The sequence below is a fragment of the Hyperolius riggenbachi genome, chromosome 12 (genome assembly GCF_040937935.1).
Source record: "Hyperolius riggenbachi isolate aHypRig1 chromosome 12, aHypRig1.pri, whole genome shotgun sequence".
NCBI classification, from domain to species: domain Eukaryota; kingdom Metazoa; phylum Chordata; class Amphibia; order Anura; family Hyperoliidae; genus Hyperolius; species Hyperolius riggenbachi.
The window spans coordinates 71,159,565-71,180,288 of record NC_090657.1 but is presented as its reverse complement, the minus strand read 5'-3'; the positions used below and the strand labels follow the sequence as shown (position 1 = coordinate 71,180,288).

General features: G+C 43.0%; 1 protein-coding gene across 1 annotated transcript in view; it reads left to right on the top strand.

The window, feature by feature from the left end:
• Positions 1-20,724, top strand: part of CPNE1 (copine 1) — a 186,927-nt gene that overhangs the window by 17,986 nt on the left and 148,217 nt on the right. The window lies entirely within an intron of this gene.

The following is a 20,724-nucleotide window of genomic DNA, read 5'->3' as shown; positions in this document are numbered from 1 at the left end:
AGACCATTGATAACAGCATCTCAGACAGAATGTCATGTTAATCTAAACGGCACGAGTGATTTAACTATTAACCCTTACTCTTCCTACTACTGTCTTTCTCTTGTATAGCAGTAATTTTTAGTTTTATTTTCATACATTTAGTGATAGTGGTCCTAATCCGATACTTAAGCCTTGTACGCATGCTAGATGGTTCTCTCCTGAGAATCTAAAGTGTGCAGTGGCCAGGATGCATGGGTGAGAGATCCATCTTGTCTGAGATGCATGCTGACACTTTAACTCCCATTTTCCCCCTCCTCCCGCTGCGTCATGTGCTGCAGGTTGACGCTCTATAGCAACAGAACCTGTTGCTAGCTAGAAGGCTAGCAAAATGTCTCTACAGAACAGTCCCCTCCCCCTTAACTTCCTTCTAAATGTCACTCAAGGGATTGATTCCCAATCCCTGTAAGTGACAGTAATTGTGTGTATGTATCCACCTTAGCAAAACAATCAACGGTCACACTTCTTGTTCAAGGCAACACCAGTCATGTCCCAGAGAAGAGCCATCTGACACACAAATATCATTTCTTTAGTAACCATGATTGGTGGATTGTACAGTATACCTAGACAGGTAAAACAAAACTGTGAATAAAGCGGTCACGTGACATACAGGGCACAATGTATTTATTAAAATAAAGTGACGTCAATGTGGAAATCCTCGTTAAGCTGAAAATGTAATCACTTAATAGCTGGTTAATAAACTTTACAATGCCTTTTGAGCAAACTCCAATCCTGCTCTTTAAAGGTCTAACTTGTGCTTGCCAAAACTTTGATAGCTGTCCGAGAAGGCTGGTTATACCAGTGATTGTGAGCCAGTGGCAAAAATTAACTTCCTTAGTTCGCAAAATGTTCATGTACCATCTATCCTTGGGCCTTGGGGCTGTTAAGAGTTCATGGGTTGAATCTGGTTTTGTTTAGATCAATACATGGAAAATTGATGACATTCACTAAAAAAAAAGAGGTTGCTAGATTCTACTTTTTTCCTGTTCTTTTGTGAATATGTTATGGTGCATTCAACAGACTGATGTGCTAACTCAATGTTGGCATTGAAACGCTGACTGTATATAATTGTTTAAAATTGCTTTCTGTTAATAAACTGTATGCTAGCATCAACATGTGCTACATGACTTTTCATACATACCTTTTGCTGTGTGATTTGGGCTCTGCCCCAGGATGATAGTCAATTTAGGGGTAATGTTTTGGAAATTTCATACATGAAAACACTAATTCTGTGCAGTATGCAGATGCATTTACATGACTCTATTCTTGATTTATTCCGGAGAAACACCATTTTGGGAAAACAGAAAAGCAGTTTGGTAATGCATGTATATTTTTAATTTGAATTAATCTAGCATTGTAAATATCATTTTTTTATGCAACTCACAATTGGTTTTCCCTTTTTTCATACTGCTGCTTGTAAAATATTTAAGCCCTACCAAAGTACATGATAGAATTATTTTGAGGTTTCTTGTTATTTTACAGTTGTAATACTTCAGCTTGCGTTGGTTAAACATTTTCACACATTTATGAAAATGTATTTGATTTTCTTACTGGTTTGTCCTGAATGTTAAGGTTATAATAATAAAAAAAGAAATAAAAAAAAAGGTTTTTGTTTTTATGTTTCAAAGCATGAACTTGAGGTAATTCTGCCTGTTGTGTTGAGATCGGAGTGCATGACTGCTTGCTTGGTAAGCAGATGAATGTACAATATTGGCCTGCTCAAGACCTTGTACTGGTTTTTCAAACCCTTGATAAAACTTGCAAATGATTCAGCCTGGATCATGAATGGCCTGAGCACACTGTGTTTATCCACTTTTCAGTAACACATCAATTGGGATGGTCAGTGAGATGCAAATAAGTTCAAGTTGATCCAGGATTACACAAATTTTGTATGCAAATATGTGCAGCTTGAGGGTAGGAACACGCTCGGCAAATTCGCATGTGCGTTTTCCACTATGTCCTATGGAAAACGCATATGCTATTCTGCCTAGTGTGTTCTTACCCTGAAAATGGACCGATCAGATTTTACCTCAGCAGGATTTGATTGGTTCATTTTCAAACTGCATTAATTTGCATACAACATTTTCAGAGTCTGCATCTCATTGGCCAACCTTATACATCAATGCTATAGATGCTGAAAAGTGGACACACATATGTTAGTGTGTTCTGGGCCCATATAACAATTTACATTTTCATATCATTGCTATTAATAACTTGCTATACACTTGCATTTTTTTGTATATTTTTTAAATGATTACATTGCTTTTTAGCACATTCTTTGTCAACTTTGAGAATTTGGAGATTGCATATATTTTAGATCGCATCTTTCAGTCCAGTCATGGTGTGTAAGTGTTGTCGTGGCTTCCTTTTCATGTATTCGATGTGGTTTTCTTTTCAAGATGGTGCTGATATTTTGAGCTGAAAATGCAATGTGAAGGTTCACATGCCCATACTATGTGAAATGTTTGTACTGAAGGAAATGTGAAAATCACAAGAGGAGTACATTTCTCTGCAGATGTCCCTCAAGCTGCCGATAACATCATTGGATGTGTGTGTGGACCTCATGAACACGTCCAGTTGTAGGTTTTTTTTTAGAAGGAAGCTTTATGGAACACTTGACTGCTGCTGTTTTTATGTATTTTATCAAATAAAGTATACTGCACAGTGTGGGGGGAATGGACCGCATAACATGTCACCCTAGCCACTCTGCCTGTTTTGTTGGTAGAGTCTGTTCAGTTCTGGCCTTTTTGATTTTGTCTCTACTGTGTTTTCAAACATTTGTAAATTGCTGGTCTGCTGTCTAGAAAATCTAGAAAATCTGCTATCTAGAAAACTGAAATAAGAAACCAGTTGTTATTAAGGACTTTCAAGGCAAACATGTTAATCTGTTTACTTCATGATACAATTTTGTGGGTTCCTGATGAGTAAGCCAGATCACATAATTTATTGATAAACTGCACAAAATGTTGCTTAATTGCATGCAAGAATCAGCATTAATCATTTTATTTACCTGGGGCTTCGTCCAGCCCCTAGAAGCAGTTTTGGACTCTTGCTGCAGCTCTGGTCCTCCTCTGTGTGCCACTGGCCACCCGTAAAGTTCACCAATCTGTCTCCTTTTCTGCCTGGGCTGATCCTGTGTGGGCGTCCAAGTCACCGGGCACGTACTGTGCCAAATGACATGGGTGCGCAAGTGCATGCGTAGAAGTGCTGACATGCTGGTGGGCTGGAGATCTTCACGGGCAACCAGCGGGACTCGGAGCTGCATTGAGGGGCAAAAATGGTTTCTAGGGGCTGGAAGAAGTCCCAGTTAAGTAAACATAAATTAACATATTTGCCTTGGAAGTCCTTTACGTTGCAAGTTCACTGTCCAAGCTTAAGTGTACCAGAGCCACTGGAGTAGTTTCAGTTACTTTGAAAAGCAACGACCTATCAATATTTTCCCTTCTGCTCAAGAATAAACACAATTAAATTGCTTTGAAATGCATCTAGAGGGCTGGTAAAATGCCAGGATCTAGGTAGCCTGGGCACCTTGAAGTTGCAGCTGGCTCATAATTTTGGAAGTATTGTCATGGAACTGGCTGCTGAATTAAACAATGACTTGTCCACACCTGATGCAAGTAATTTCAGTAGAGGCACTTGGTAAAGCTTTTGAGTGTGGCAATGCTACAGAATGTAGCTGATAAACATTAATGGTTGGCTTCTCTGCTACTGGTGTTGGTACAGTGCCATTGTTTTGCATGGCAGACCAGTGGGCAAGTGAATTGCATGGTTTAGCTGCCTTTTAGCAAGTAAGGAGCCCTAATGATGAGGTGCAAATGTTTGGGCTCTGTTTCACTGAAAATCTTGCTTGGCATCACAAGAGAAAAAAAAAATAAAAAAATTGGAGGTTTAAAAAAAAAATTGCATAGCACCACGTTTGACTAAACACATAACAGAAAAATGCTGCATGCACAGTTTGCATTTGGGAACAATTGAATTGCACCCGTAGGAAAAAGTCAATGGTTTCTATGTTATGGTGCCTTTGCAATCATAAAATGTACAATCCAATACACACCACCTGTAGAAAAGGCCCTTTTACCATGTGCACAACAAAGACAACCATTTTTTCAGTTTCCTCTCCACTACCAGTTTGTACATTCCTGAATTTGCGGCAAGATGTTTGTTCCTTAAATGCGATGGTCATGGTTCAAAGTGGGATTGTCTGCCACAAAATCAATTTCCATTTACCCACTCCTTCGTGTTTATTATTTAGTCTACATGCAGTCTGCATTGCAAGCATTTCAATATAATCATAAATGTTTCTACTGTAATTATTCTTATCTCAGGCAGCCTGGCTCTATTCTGGTACATTGCAGAGGAGAGGGAAGCTTCTCTCCCCTCTCACATTCCTTCTCCTTACTGATTGGCTGGGGGCAGTTCAGTGTGACCAGCTGAGGGTGAGAAGGGAAATACACCTCACCCCTCTGCAGAAGCTGCTGAAATACTATTTATCTCGTGCTCACATGTGTTTACAAAGCAAGCTAGATATGACCGTGCAGTTTCTAGGAGGGAAAAAACAGGAAGGTAGGAAATTACATCAGAATTGGCTCAAGTCAAAAGCAGTAAAGATGAAAAATACCTGGAACTATTTTCTATTTACTATATAAAATTAATTGAAATCCAAAACGGGGACAGTACAATACATTTTATATAAGTAGAACAAGTATTTTTTTTTCTTTGAGATGGTATGGCTGTCCCTGCTGCTTTTAAGTAAAAGTAATACTATGTGTTAGCCCTAAGTGTACTGTAATGCTGGGTACACAAGATGTTGTTTTCCATCCGATCAACAGGAGTCAGACCATTCTTTCCATCATGTCCGATAACTATCAATTTTCCAAAGTTATCACAGGAAAATGGATCATGTTATGGATCAGGAGCAGTTTGGACTTTTACGCAAGATGCAACTTCCTGTCTGATTACCGGTTGATTGAACAGGGAATTTCCTAACATGAAGCACGGTAGAAGATATCAGCACTACTGTATGTACATCATAATAGTGTTATCTCCTAGGAGCCATATTTAACTTAATGGACATAAGTAGCATGCTTCCTAGGCAATACTCTGCTAGTAACAGTCCTCTTAGTGCCATAAACCTGTGATTTGTTAAACAAATAACTGAAGCTGAGTGTGTGTTCCCCTCCATGTCTGCTAATGGGTATCATTAGCAGGTTTGTCCTTGCTTAATATGTGTAGCTTGTCATGAATTAAACGGGTGCTTTGACAAGACATTAGTAGACTTTTAAGGCTGGGACCCACGAGGGCGATTTTGGCAGCGTTTTTGGATCTCTGACAATTGTGGGCGATTCAAAAAATACTTTGCCAATGTATTTAAATCTAAGGGGACGCACAATTGCAATTAGGGTTAATTGCCATCGCAGGACATGCAGCATTTTGCACTTAATGCTGTGTATAGTAGCGCTGCAAAATCGCTTTGAAAAGCGACTTTGCAATGGTTTGGGGTCCGAGTGTTTAGCATTTTACAATATATACTTACCAGGTGTATCCGGCTTCTGGCCGTAGCCCTACTCCTACCACAAGTGGTTACAGGCGCTTCTCTGAATAGTCTGAGAAGCACCTATGACCTTTCATTAGGGTTTGGGGCTACAGATGGAAGACGGTCATTGGGACACCTGGTAAGTATATTTGTGCCGCCTGGATGTGATGATCACGTCCAGGCGGCTGCTGCTCTGCTGCAGCACGCTCCCGCTCTGCAACCCCCCCGTTAGCCTGGGAGATCAATGAATGGGAACATAGTTCCCATTCATTGATCTAAGTCCCCGGTAGAAAGACAGACAGCTTCTTTTCAGAGGCCGCGGCCTTTCTGAGGGGGGATTCCTGTCCTCCTCATACGTCCTGGAGAACTAGAAAAAAAAATTCACTGTGGCCAAATAGTAAAACTACCTCTACATACTTTTTTTTTAATAAAATAAACACATTACATTTAAAATTAACGGTTTACCTCCCACACCAAAAGTTACCCAAATAAACTTTTTAATAATAATAAAAAAATTACAATAAAGTTACCTAATGGTCCGAACTTTTTTTTAATATGCATGTGAAGAGGGTATATTACGAGCATTTTTTTTTAAATTATAAGCTTGTAAATGGTGATGGACGCAAAACTGAAAAAATATTTCCAAATCAAATATTGGCGCTATACATTGTGATAGGGACATAATTTAAATGGTGTAATAACTGGGATAAATGAGCAAATAAAATACATAGGTTTTAATTATGGTAGCATGTATTATTTTAAAGCTATAATTGACAAAACTAGAGAAATTATTTGTTTTTCCCATTTTTAATATTCCTGTTAAAATGTATTTAGAAAAAAAAATTCTCATCAAAATGTACCACCCAAAGAAAGCGTAATTGGTGACGGAAAAAACAAGATATAGATCAATTCTTTGTGATAATTAGTGATAGTTATTGGCGAATGAATGGGGGGTGAAAATTGCTCTGATGCATAAGGTGAAAAATACCCGGGGCTGAAATGGTTAAAATAAAAGGCTAATCAGAACAAAATGCGCAAGCAATCACCCTAGAAATCCTTGCACACAGCGCTGCCGCAATTTAATAGCGCTGCAACAATTCCTAGTGTGTTCCAGCCCTAAATGTTCATCACAAAAGAAATATCTGTCTTACCAGAACTTTGCTACCCTGTATTAACCTCACTGGCGGTATGATAATTTCTGGATTTTAAAATCGGGGGGAAAAAATCATGCCACCAGAGTCTCGGCAGCAGCCCCTGCTCTCACTCACCTTCCTGGGCTGCAGAGCTGCAATTTTACCTCCATCCTCCAGGTGGCACTCTAGAGGTGCGTACACACATGCGACTATAGTCGTTTGAAACGATCGTTCCCCGATCGTTTCAAACGACGATCGTTTAAAAAAAAGCAGCCAACGGCTATTAAGTCTGACGGACGAGCTAGATCGTTAAAAACGAACGATCTAGCTTGGCGGATTTTTTCCAACGACGATCGTTTGCAAAAGTAGTACATCGTTGGAAATGGTCGTTCGTACTAGACTTGACATGCGCATTTCACTATTTCTCCATGGAACTTTTCATTTTTATGCGCAGGTGCAATAGTTGCTTTTACGTGATGTAACGTTCGTTCTAACGATCTGATCGTTACACACCTTTTAAAACTAACTTTACTTAGGCCTTTCTTTCATCAATTAAAAGTTCGTTCGTCGTTGACAATGAACGATCGTTGTCGCATGTGTGTACGTAGCATAACTCTGTAGCGAGATCTATGACGGCGATCTCACCAGAGTGATTCAGAGGACAGGAAGGAGAATGGCTACAGACCTCTGGAAGGATTAAAAATACCCGCTGAGAGCTATACTCTGCATCGAGCTCCCATCTGCTAGCCCTTACTACACTCGGGATTGCTGCCAGGGAGATTAATGAACCCCAGATCAATGCCCTTGGAGAGCAGAAAATGTAATCTTTCCTGCAGGTCCTGGTTATTGCTCTGCCTGTATCTGCTCATATGCAATAACTGAACAGTTCAGCGGCACGTATGCCAATACGCAGGGCTGGATTTGTACTTTTTGCCGCCCAAGGCCCACCATTACCAGTCACCCCCTTACCAGCAGAATCGCAGGTACTGGTGTTCCGAATGCCTCAGAAGAGAACTTAAATTTAAACTACTGTGCATTGGTGTCTGTGTGGGTGTGGGGATGTTACCTCACCCTTGTCACTGCTTCTGTGCATTCTCCAGTTACTTCCTCCTTCAGCCAGAAGGAGGAAGTAGCTGGAGAGCTGAAATGCAATATGCAGGGCAGTGCACAGAAGCAGCGGCAAGGGTGAGTTAAACCCTTCCTGCTGCCATGCACAATTATTTAAATTTGAGATCTGTTCAGAAGCCTTCAGAACACCAGTACCAATCAGAACACTCATCCTTACTCCCAACAAAGGAAAACGAGTTTCAGTTAGTGTGATTTTAAAGCGTACCTGAGATGTGAAAAATATCTATTTTACTTACCTGGGGCTTCTTTCAGCCCCCACCATAGCCTAACAGATACCTCTGTTTCCTCCAGGTCCCCTCTGTTGTGTCACTGTCCCTTCTGAAAGACTGCCAGTCATCCTGGGCTACAGCGCATGCATCTCCTTGTTTGCGTGGTGGGGAACATTTTTGCACACATGCTTCCCGGTGGAAAGAATTATATTGCTTTGTAAAAAGCATGCAAAAATGTGTAGGCATTGTAAAGTGAACACCAGCCCTGAATATCAAACCTACTTGTAACACTACAGAGAGTACAATAGAGACAAGTACAATTTAATCTTGAATAAACTCCAAGAACCAGGAAAAGTGGTTTACTATCAGACATTGGCGTCAATTCACCAGAGAGGATTTACTAAGAGAAAAAAGGTAGGTAGTTTATCTCATGAGGTATTTTAACACTCTGGAGTCAATTCACCAGTGTGAGAGGACAGAGAGAAAAGTGTTCGATAGCAGGGGATAATGGAGAGATATGCATGAGGAAAGTGTGAGAAAGCAGAGAGTTAGGTAATCGGTATTAATGATTTACATATGATACTTTTCCTCTCTGTAAGCTTGAAAGTGAAGCAATGTCGGTAGGAGGAGGAGTTTTACCACTACCTGACCAGAGTATTCCCGCCTTTTACTGCCGGATCGTATCATAAATCATATCACGAGTGAGTCCGAACTTCTTCACCACCTCTGTCTCAGTAAAATTTATCAAGAACTGTTCTCTCACGAAAAATACGAGGGCAATTAAACAGACCCTCCTCCTGCGCCTTCGTCTCCTCATAATAGAAGCAAGCTCTAAGGCCTAGTGCACACCAGAGCGGTTTGGCTGCGTTTTGCGATCCGCTTGCGGCTGCGGATACGCTTGGGTAATGCATTTCAATGGGCTGGTGCACACCAGAGCGGGAGGCGTTTTGCAGAAACGCGTACTCCCGGGCTGTTGCAGATTTTGGATTGCGGAGGCGTTTCTGCCTCAATGTTAAGTATAGGAATAACGCAAACCGCTCTGAAAAACGGCACTTCAGAGCGGTTTGCCAGGCGGTTTTGTTACAGTAGCTGTTCAGTAACAGCTTTACTGTAACAATACATGAAATCTACTACACCAAAAACGCTTCACAAAAACGCAAAATGCTAGCTGAAACGCTAGCATTTTGCGGATATGTTAGCGGTTTTTGGGTTTTTGGTGTGCACCAGGCCTAACAGAGTAAGCTCAAAAGGCTCCATCTTCCACAGCAGCAGCTGCTGTGTGAAAACCACGATATCTCCAGGTTCATTCAGGGGATAAAGAGATGAAAAAATAACGAATGGCCACACCCCCTTTCTTCCCTGGTGAATTGTGATTTGGAGAAAAACTAACTACTAACTATCACTTATTTATCTCATACTTATCTCACATTTATCTCTTGCATTTCTCTCTGTCGATATTTTCCCCTATACTTCTGGAGAATTGCTATTTGGAGATACCACAGGAGGTAAATTACCTCCCAAGAGATAAATAGGTTGGTAGCCTCTGGTGAATTGACGCCATTGTCTTAGAAATGGCCCAATATGCCCTGGTACATTCTCTTTTGTCCTCCCATCAAAGATACAGTACAAGCACTTCCACATTTGGTGGACTACAAGGTTAAGTATACCTTAGGGCTGCATAGACAAATTGCTGGTATAGTATCCAGGGCTCCTTAAAAATTGCGGCAGTCACTGAATAGAGGCAGCCACTGTCTTCCTGTGAGTGGCTTTGATACCTCCACGGGCAAGACTGCAAAAGTTTCTGCTCACACTTGAGCCAATCATGATTACCATCTCTTCAAAATGCAGCCAATCATAAGCCACTCGTATCTGTAATGCGAGTGGCTCCGACACCTCGTTTACGTTGACATTATTCCTCATTTTCCCCAAGCTACTCATTTGTACTTTACAGTACTTTGTTTATTGTGTCATAAATGTTATCAAGTATCAACTCGCTTGCAACCATCATGAAGAGAGCAGCCAACCATGGGTTTCACAGGGACTTGACACATGCACCGCTCACTTTTTACTATAGCCAGAGACCGCATCACGTAGGGACCAGAAAACAGGTTTACTATAACTGACGTTTTATTATATACAGGTTTACTATACCAGGCGTTGTTCCATTGACTTTTAATGTCGATTGATCAGGACCTGTAGAGGTAGTTTACTATTCCCGGGTTTATAATGAGATTATACCGTAGATAGGAAATCTATACATATAACTATACAAATGCATACAATATACAGTAGTAAAGATGTCATGATGTGGTGGAACAGCATACATAATATGAGAGGTCACATTCCTTACAAAGGTTAAATATAGAAGGGTAAGGGTAGAGAACTTAGGTAGGGTAAGGAATGACAGCATCTCTAAAGCGTGACTTATACCATAAACTTGACAGCACAGGTGAGTTGGGGTGAGGTGAGTCAAGGGTTGAAGCATGATAGATGTAATGCATAAGAGGTTTCCAAAGATGTCAGGACTTCTGAGAAGTCTTAAATGATTTAAAGGCTGGAGTATGGTGCAGTCCAAGCATTTCTGATGTTCCCTTGTTAGGCATACACTGTGCTGCTAAAAACACAATCAGCAATGCACAAGTGGTGAAGGGGCTGTAGTCTGATGGTAGGCCACCAGAAGTATATTGCAGTTGTGAAGCCTAGACACTAGGTTTGGACGCGCAATATTATTATGCGCCTTCCGCTTCGCAGCAGTAATAGTCACTCCCGACCATGGCTGCTCGATTTGCCAGCATGCTTGATGAATACATTTGACTGATTTGGTCGATTTGTCCGGCATGCTTAACCTCACTGGTGTTTTATTTCCAAATTTTAGTGTCTATAAGCGGTTCAATTTTTTAGCATGGTTTTAGAACCTAAAATCAGGAAAAAAAATCAAACCGCAGAGAGATCTGCAGCAGCCCCTGCACTCACCTCTTGGGATCCAGCATGGCAATTTTCCCTCCATCTTCTGGGTGGCACTGTTACCCTATAGTGCAATGGTTCCCAACCTTTTTAAAGTTCTGACACCTCAACCCTCCCCCCCCCCCCCCCCCCAAAAAAAAAAAATGCCCTCTGACTCAGTGTAGATGGGTAGCCAGTTATAGGTGCCCTTAGTAGTTAGCCAGGTGTTAGGTGCCTTAGTATAGGTAGCCGGCGTAGGTGCCCTTTAGGAGAGGTAGAGAGGTGTAGGTGCCTACAGGATAGGTAGTGAGGTGTAGATGCCCTCTGGATAGGTAGCGAGATGTTGGTGCGCTCAGGATAGACAGCCAGGAGTAGGTGCCTTCAGGATAGGTAGCAAGGTGTAGGTGCCCTCAGTATAGGTAAGGAGGTGTGGGTGCCTTCAGGATAGGTAGCAAGGTGTAGATGCCCTCTGGATAGGTAGAGAGTTGTAGGTGCCCTCATTATAGATAGCTAAGAATAGAAGCCTCCAGTAGCATGTGCCAGCGGCGAGTCACTCACCAGCTCAATGCGTTCCAGCGCTGTCTCCCTCCATGCTTCTCTGCCTCCGCTACGTGTATACTTAAAGCAGAGCTACAAGAAAATGTCTGCCCGTCTGCATTTGTGGACATCTGTGGTGATTTTCTTGAAGCCCTGCTCTAGACGAGGTAGATTTTAGAAGCGAGGAGGGGATAAAGCAGGGAGATGCGGGGACACAGCCAGGGCTGCTGCAACACTGTGCTAGTGAGATCATAGTCTATGGTCATGACAGGCGGCAATCTCACCAGAGGGATGCAGAGCCTCCGAAGACAGAAAGGAGAATGGCTACCAGGCATGCTCAAATAACGAATTCGGATGAAATCCGAATAGGTGTTATTCGGATTTCATCCCGTTAATTAAATCACCTGTGCGGGTGGGCGAGGTGGTGTTAATCTTACCCATCAGGCGTCTTCTTCGCTTGACCCTCAGCGCCTCCCACGATGCGTTCCAAGCCGCGGTCACGTGATTACAAACACTTCCTCCCGTGTTGGAGGAAGTGTTTGTAGTCAAGTGACGCGCTTGCAACGCATCGTGGGAGGCGCTGAGGGATGGAGCGAAGAAAACGCCTGATGGGTAAGATTCCTTGCCCACCCGCACAGGTGATTTTATTAATGGGATAAAATCCGAATAACACCTATTCTGATTTTATCCGAATTTATTTGAGCATGCCTGATGGCTACCAATGTCTGGATCCTGGGGGAGTGAGTCAAAATGGCAGCTATGCATAGGAGTCTGCGCAAGCCTCCCAGCGGCTACTCCGAGTAAGGCTCGGGATTACGGATCCTGGCTGCTTTTTTTTTTTTTCTTCTTCTTCTTCCTCCATCCCAAGTTTGGTTTGGGGATATACTGCCAGGAAGGTTGATGTGTCACTGATTTTTATTTGATAAAATTATCGAATTGGATGGTTGATCTGGTCATAAAATGAATAGATGTATAGCCACCTTAAAGGGAACTTTAAAGAGACTCTGAAGCGAGAATAAATCCCGCTTAAGAGCTCATAGTTAGCAGGGGCATGTGTGCCCCTGCTAAAACGCTGCTATCGCGCGGCTAAACGGGGGTCCCTTACCCCCCGAAATTCCCTCCATGCAGCCGGGGATCTCTTCCGGATTGAGGCAGGGCTGCAGCCGTTAGCCCTGCCTCTAGGAGCAGCAAAATCTACGACCAATTTGGTTGTTGATTTTGCGCGGGGGGGTGAAGGGACCCCCGTTTAGCCGCTGGATAGCGGCGTTATAGCAGGGGCACACATGCCCCTGCTAACTATGAGCTCTGTTCTCGCTTCGGTGTCTCTTTAACTGAGAGGGATATGGATGTGCCATTTAAACAATGCCAGTTGCTCGTCAGTCCTGCTGATCTTTTTGGCTGCAGTAGTGGCTGAATGACACACCTGAAAAAAGCATAGAGCTAATCCAGTCTGACTTCAGTCAGAGCACCTGATCTGCATGCTTGTTGAGGGCTGTGGCTGAAAGTATTAGGGTCGGTGCACACCAAAAAGCGCTAGCGTAAACGCAAACGGCACTTTTTGAAGTTTTTGGTGTAGTGATTTTTATTTTTAGTTACAATATAGTTGTAACTGAACAGCTTCTGTAACAAAAAACACTTGGAAAATCGCTCTGATCTAGCGCTTTTCAGGGTGATGTCCCACTTTCCTATACTTAGCTGAATCGCCTCAGAAATCGGCAGAAATGTGTTTGCATTTGCATGTTTGCATTTGGGAGAATTACATCGCTCTGGTGTGCTCCATCCGGTTCAAATACATTAGCCAAGCACTTTTCAAAGCGCTGGCATTTTTAAAAGAGCTCAGAAGCGCTCTTGGTGTGCAACAACCCTAAGAGACACAGGATCAACTGGAGAGTCAGGCAACTGGTATTTTAAAAGGAAAAATCCATATCCTTCTCAGTTTAGGTTCCCTTTAAAGAGACTCTGTAACAAAATTTCGAGCCTTATTTCTTCTGTCCTATAAGTTTCTATTACTGTTCTAATGTGGTCTGTCTTACTGCAGCCTTTCCTACTTGCACTGTCTCTGTAATAAATTTTATCTCCTTTCCTCTGTTGTCTGTCGGGCTGAGGCTGGAATGTGCAGCACTGATTGTCATTGGCAGAAGCTTTACACACCCCCTCTAAGCTCTGCATGAGTCACACCGTAAGCTAATTCTCAGCCTATGATACTCTGGTTAGAAACCAGTCTTTTTGTTTGTAAACACTGCCTAAAACTGTTAATTACAAACCAGGATTGCAGCAGGGAGTGGCAGAAACAGCACAGAGGGGCACAGGAGAACATAAGGAATAGAATGGTATGCTTTTTATTGTAAGCATTCTAGAGTACAGATTCTCTTTAACGGCTCCGGAGCTCTGGCAAACCTAGTCACCCTTTTCAACTCTCCACAATGCCTTAAATTTCAAGAAGTCAGGAACCAAGAAGTGAACCTGATCTTGTCAAGATACTGTCACGTTATTGATAGTTGGAGAAGATGAGGGGACCATCTTAACTACAACCCCCCCATTTATTTTAACAAGTTCTCCTTCTAGACCAGTGGTTCCCAACCTTTTATGATGTATTGCCCCTTCGGGGAAGACGATTCACCCCTGTCGCCCCCTCCCCCCTTCTCTTAGTACGGTATACCCTTACGCCAGGTGGTGGTGCCAGTGGAGGGGGTAGCGCTGTGACCTTGCCAGCTAAAAATAGCCGGTGACTCAACTACTTCGCGCCAATTCCCTTACCGGTGTAATGTCAGCTATTGCAGCCCCGCACGTTGTGCAGCCCTGCATGCGCAGTAGGAGCCTGCGTCCCATTAAATTGTGCAGCCATGTAAAACGTCCTAAATATCTCCGCTTCCGCACCACGTACACTCCCGAAATTTTCAGGGGAGGGAGGGGACCCCCAGATCTAGCTCTGTGCCGAATTGCAGCCCCCGAGCCCCGCTGGTTCCCGAGACTGATTGCAGCAAACCTATCTCGGGAACTAGCGGGGCTCGGGGGCTGCAATTCGACACAGAGCTAGATCTGGGGGTCCCCTCCCTCCCCTGAAAATTTCGGTAGTGTACGTGGTGCGGAAGCGGAGATATTTCAGGTAAATAATATCTAACTTCCCACTGAGCATGCGCGATACTCAGTGAGGAAGGCTGCTTCCGGGCTGCAATATCTGACATTACACCGCCGCGTGACCAACGAGCCCTAAGGAATCACGCAACTCTATCATGCACAGTTGCATATTTTATAAAGATCATATTTTTTGCCCATAATTTTCTTAAAAACGAGTGACACTGCGACACTTTATTTTTTTCTGCCTTTTCATACTGGTCGCCCCCCACAAATTTACCGCCCCCCTTAGAACCCAAATCGCCCACCTGGGGCCTATCGCCCCCAGGTTGGGAACCACTGTTCTAGACTACTAATCCTTATAGTGTATCTCTTGGGGAAATACGAAGATCCTTCAACAGAATGTTTATGTATATAGTGTTAAGTATACATATGTAGGTCTTTACAACCAGGTAGGAAAGTTTAGCCTTCCTCTTTGGTTCCTGCCTGTATTATTTGCTAATGTGCTCATACCAGTGACTTAAAGCTGTCAGTCAACTTAAAAACTTCTGCTGATTGGGTGGTGGGGTCAAAGACATGTTTAGGTGTAGTGGTAGAGAGCACAGAAGCACTGCTTTCAGATTTGCAGATTTCGAAAACGAAGCTATCTGGCGGCAGGGGACAGGAAGATCCGTGAGGGACTGCTGCAGGGGGCTGGTAGGATAGGTGGGAGTAGAGCCAAGATTCTCCACCAAACAAGATATCAGTCAGGGCAGACTAGCAGGTGCAAGTTACATCCATCATAAAAATGCAGACGAGAAGTACCGATTCTCTTTTTCGTTAAAAATAGTCTATATCAGTGTGTAGCAATACCTGGGGAAATTTTCAGTGTGATCCCTAGAGTACTGCTTTAAGTCCTCCACACACTGCATAGGCAGCTACAGTGTAGGAATGGAGCTGAGGAGGTAAGAAAGGAGAACAATAGTATTAGGCAGTGCTCGGGCAAGATAGCAGGCCACTTCTGTTCCCGACACATTGAGGATGGTGGGGTGGCCGAGAACAATGGTTATTGGCTGGGTGTGGTATATATATTATATACAGTATATCTCACTGCCTACTAATGCCTGCACCACTAAAGTGCATTGCTAGCGCCACATACTTGGTTTTTGGGCTCATTTCATGCATATTGCAACCAGAATTTTTAAATACAAAGTGGGGGGTGAGGGGAAGGATCACCTTAGGAAAAGGCACAGAGACAACGGGAGCCCAACACCGCAATATGTCACTATTTTCTGAAATAAATGAGTCAACAGCAAGAAATATACTCACAAAGGTAGGTTGCAATAAGGAGCAACCGACCACTTGAGGCAGGTGGAGAGAATCAAGCCTGTCTCCGCTCAGGCAATCCAGTGATGGCCGGATGGGCTATGGTTGCATTCTTTAAAAAAAATATTGTAGATTACAACTGCAGGAGGTCGAGCCACAGCAGACTAAAACATACAAACCAACCCCTCGAGAAAACGAGTGGGAGGTTAAACTTCGCAAGGTTGACGAGGGCCCAGGATGGATAAAACTTTATTAACCTCCTTGGCGGTTCAATAATTCCACCAAGGAGGCTGCATTGCATTTTTTTTTTAAATGTTTTTTTTGTTTGTTTCATGTAGCTACCTGAGTGGTAGCTACATAAAACACCACTAGAGGGCGCATGTGTCCCTCTAGTCCGATCGCCGCCGGCAACAAAAGTAAACAGGAGATTGCGTATAGAACGCGATTTCCTGTTTGGCTTCTCCTGTCGCCATGGCTACGATCGGAATGACGTCAGCAGACGTCCTGACGTCAGACCCATCCGATCCAGCCCTTTGCGCTGCCTTGGACTGATTGGTCCGGGCTGCGCAGGGCTCTGGCGGGGGGGCCCTCTTCCGCCGCTGCGTGTGGACGATCGCCGCAAAGCGGCGGCGATCGAGCTGGACGCGCAGCTAGCAAAGTGCTAGCTGCGCGTACAGCACTTTACAGAACAGAAATCGCCCCACCAGGGGCTGAGATATCCTCCGCGGCGGCTTACCCCGAGCTCAGCTCGGGGTTACCGCTAAGGACGTTAAAAGCATAAGAAAATAAGGTTAGCTTACCTTTCCAACGACACCAAGGATTTAATTTTTTTTTTATCTGCCCAGGCCAACATGTTTCGTATGTCTTGCCCACTTCCTCAGGCCAGTAACAGTGCTGCTTCAAACAAGCCAGATAGCCAGGGATGCCCTGGAGCGGCATCCCTGGCAATCTGCCTTGTTTGAAGTGACACTGTTACTGGCCTGAGGAAGTGGGAAAGACCCACGTAACGTGTTGGCTGTGCAAATAAAAATCTGTTATTAAATCATCATTTACAAAATACAGGCGGGGCCTCAGGCACGGTGTGTGGAGACGCTAAGCAGCAAGGCGGCGGTGAGGACGTCCATGTTTTTATATGCGCATTGATTTTGATGTAAATGTGAGTGCACTACTGTATTGCTTTTAACCAATTAAAACAGTTACGCTATGTTAGCCATGTCTCTTGAGTTTAAGGTCCTACAACACTCTGAGCATCTTAGGACATGAGAAAGCGATCATAGCTGGTCAGCATAGGATCAGCCAGCATATCTGGTGAGCGAGCAATCTACTTATATCATTTTATCACGGAGGTGTGGACACATATGGAATACACGTGTGGAGCACTAGTGGTGCAGGGGTGATCAGGTTAAACTGGATCACGCTATGTTATTCTTGTGTTTCTGAGCGTTGCCTAGGAAGAAGCAGATTGGACTATGAAGAGGTTATTTCTGACTGTGCCTGTTTGCTGATCTGTGAATTAATCAGCCATTCCTGCTGGTAAGGGTATTTTTGTCAAGTTATTGAGAAGACCCCCTTTTTGATTTAGCAGCGGATTGTCTGGGTTTCTACGGTTGCTACTATTTTGGCTAGGTTCTCTGGAGGACTATTTAAAGCATATGTATATATGTACTTTTCATTTACAGGTGAACTATTAATGGCAACCCTGCCCCTCTGAATGACACATTGTCTCAAGGTTCTCTTAAGGGAATTATCAAGTTCAGTTGTATATATGTTCTGTTCCCACAGGTGGACTTTATATTGATTGCAGCACATTTTAATTGTTGTACACTAATAATAATATTATAGGGGTTGATATTTATCTGATTCCGGTACCCTCACCGGACGCATGCTAGATCTGTGTGAGCAATTAAGCAGTGTATGTGTATGTGGTGTAGAGCGCTTCACCTTATTACATTTATATACAATTAAATCATCATTGGTGTCGTTGGAGAGGTAAGCCACCTCTCATTTTCTTTTGTTGTACTTTTAACAACGTGTTGCTGTACTAGAATTTTAAAGGGGGCATTTAGTGTAAATTACCTCATTGATATACTCATGTCTACCATATCTCAGTTGCTCATTTGTAACAGGACCATAAGCAATAGCCATAATTTAATCTTATGCCCCAATCACACTTTGCAACAAATAACATATTCATTGAGGGGTATACAAATTAAGGCTCGTCGTTCCAGGATTTGGGCTTTCTCTCATCTCAAATGTTCCTTGTATAATCATAAGCCTTCGGACAGACATAGTGGCCTGCTAGCGTTCTCATCATAGTGTCTTAACCATTTAACTAAGTTGCTTATCTGTGGAGAGGATCCCAATGACCCAAATTACAGTATAAGAATGTAGAAGAGGAAAAGATTCTTAATATTATCATCATTAATCAACTTTCAGTCAGCAAGAAAAAACTCCCATGATGTATCACTGCGGACTATGCAAATTATCCTTCCTATGCCTCTGCACTCTAGCCATTTTCAATGTGTTTCTCACTTTCAAAGTATGCTTGCAATCTACATACCGGTATTTTGCAGAGCCATACTAATCCAACATAGCAAATTTATAGTTAGCATTTAATAAGGCATTTTGGTCGTTTAACTCCCTCCCCGCCCCTCTAAATTGGCACTATACTACAATCCGTATACTGCACATCACACACACCACATAGGTATATGCGTATGATAGGGATTAGATTGTATTTCCTATACATTTTAAGGGATTTCGAAAAAAAAAGACTTTGGTCTGACAGTGAAGTGTACACCCCACCAAAGCCCCTGATATTGGACTATGTCCTACAAGGAGCCTAATGGCTGCTTCTGGGCATGCCGCCATCAAGACAAATTCAACACCCTGTCAGACCCCTCTCCTCAAAGTGTCAAACTAAAGGTGCGTACACACATGCGACTGTAGTCGTTTGAAACACTCGTTCCCTGATTTCAAACGACGATTGTTTTTAAAAAAAAAAAAAAGGAGCCAACGACCATTAAGTCTAACGACGGACGAGCTAGATCGTTAAAAACAACGATCTATCTTGGCGGATTTTTTCAAACGACGATCGTTTGCAAAAGTAGTACATCGTTGGAAACGATCGTTCGTACTAAGCTTGACATGCGCATTTCACTATTTCTCCATGGAACTTTTCATTTTTATGCGCAAGCGCAATAGTTGCTTTACGTGATGTAACGTTCGTTCTAACGATCAGATTGTTACACACCTTTAGAAACTAACTTTACTTAGGTCGTTCTTTCGTCAATTAAAAGTTTGTTCGTCGTTCACAACAAACGATCGTTGTCGCATGTGTGTATGTAGCTTAAGACTGACCTTTTTGGTCCCCTCCAGCATCATCGTAAAGATTTTGTGGTTGCAGTTGGCCCGCACTGCCTGTGCCACCATCGGATCTATTCTGGCACTGACCCCTCATGCGTTGATCATCTCCAACACCACACTGCGCTGTGTAATTACTTATTAACTAGTGCACATGCATTGTGGGAGGAGCTACAGCTTGCCCTCTGATGGGTTGAGGTGGTGACCCTACTGGCTTCTCACAGATTCCAGATATCATCCATGCCCCCACCCCCTTCATTGTTCCTGGTCGACACCGAACAGCATATGTAAAAGTGTTGGGGGGCGTGTAATCTGGTTTAAAAAAAAGTGGAAAGGGTTAAAGTGCTGCTGCAAATGAAAACAAATTTGACTGTTCATCATAAAACTTATTGTATTGTTGCTGCAAGATTCACTAGAACCCCAGCTGGATTCCAATGCATAGCTCCACAGAAAATGGCCCTGGCCTCTCCTCAGGTATAGAAAAGGCAGAGGTCTTTTTCTGCTAGGTGGTGGAGCTACACGCAGGAACCTGGCTGATATGGGGCATTCATGTTGGCAATGACAAACTGGGATGGCCGACGGGAGCTTTGTTTTATAGCTTTAAAATGACTTAAGCTTTGGCTGTGATGAAATGCCTTTTATGTTAGACTTACAATCAACAAGATTGTTATATGCAAATTAGAGGGGTATGTACTATCATAAACTGGTATCCTAAACTGAGAGTCTGGTTTGGAGCCGGATGACTTTTGTACCAACTCCACAGCCCTTTGTACAACAAAGCCCAGTTTTTGCCCATGGTGTGATGTTGGAAATTGAAAATAGGCTGGTCTGAGTATTCATTGTAAGTGTTGATCTACTGGTATTCAACGTGTCATCAGAGAATGGTAAGAACAACATTCAGTGCCTATCGGTTCTGTGGATGGAAATGCCTTGCTAAGAGGCCAGCAGAGAATGGCCTGACAAGCTTTAGCTGACAGACTTGATCATCAGATAACCTCTTTACGACTGTGGTGAGCGGAAAAGCTCTATGCACGTCATGACGATCCACATGAAAGCGGATCCGAGATGAAACTTACTATAACAAGTAACTTGTCTATATATCTTATCTAAAGTTTAGATAATTTACACAGCAAATCTAGCTGCAAACAGCTTTAATAGAATATGATTATTTCTTCCTGTGATACAGTGACAACAGCCATGTTGTTTGTAAACATTACATAGAGGCAGTCATATCTGCATCTTGAGCAAAAAAACTAATAACCCCTCCCCTCTGCCTCTGAAATTTCAGGCTAGTAACACCTCCTCCTCCTCCTGCCCAGACTGAGCTCCTATGAGCCCTTGCTACTGTCTGATAGTGCCTTGGCTCTCTGAAAACCTGTGGACGTGGCTTGTTTAGTTTATAGGAAATTGGAGTATTAAAACAAAAAAGTATTTGGCTTGAGGAATGCCCTATAAACAATAG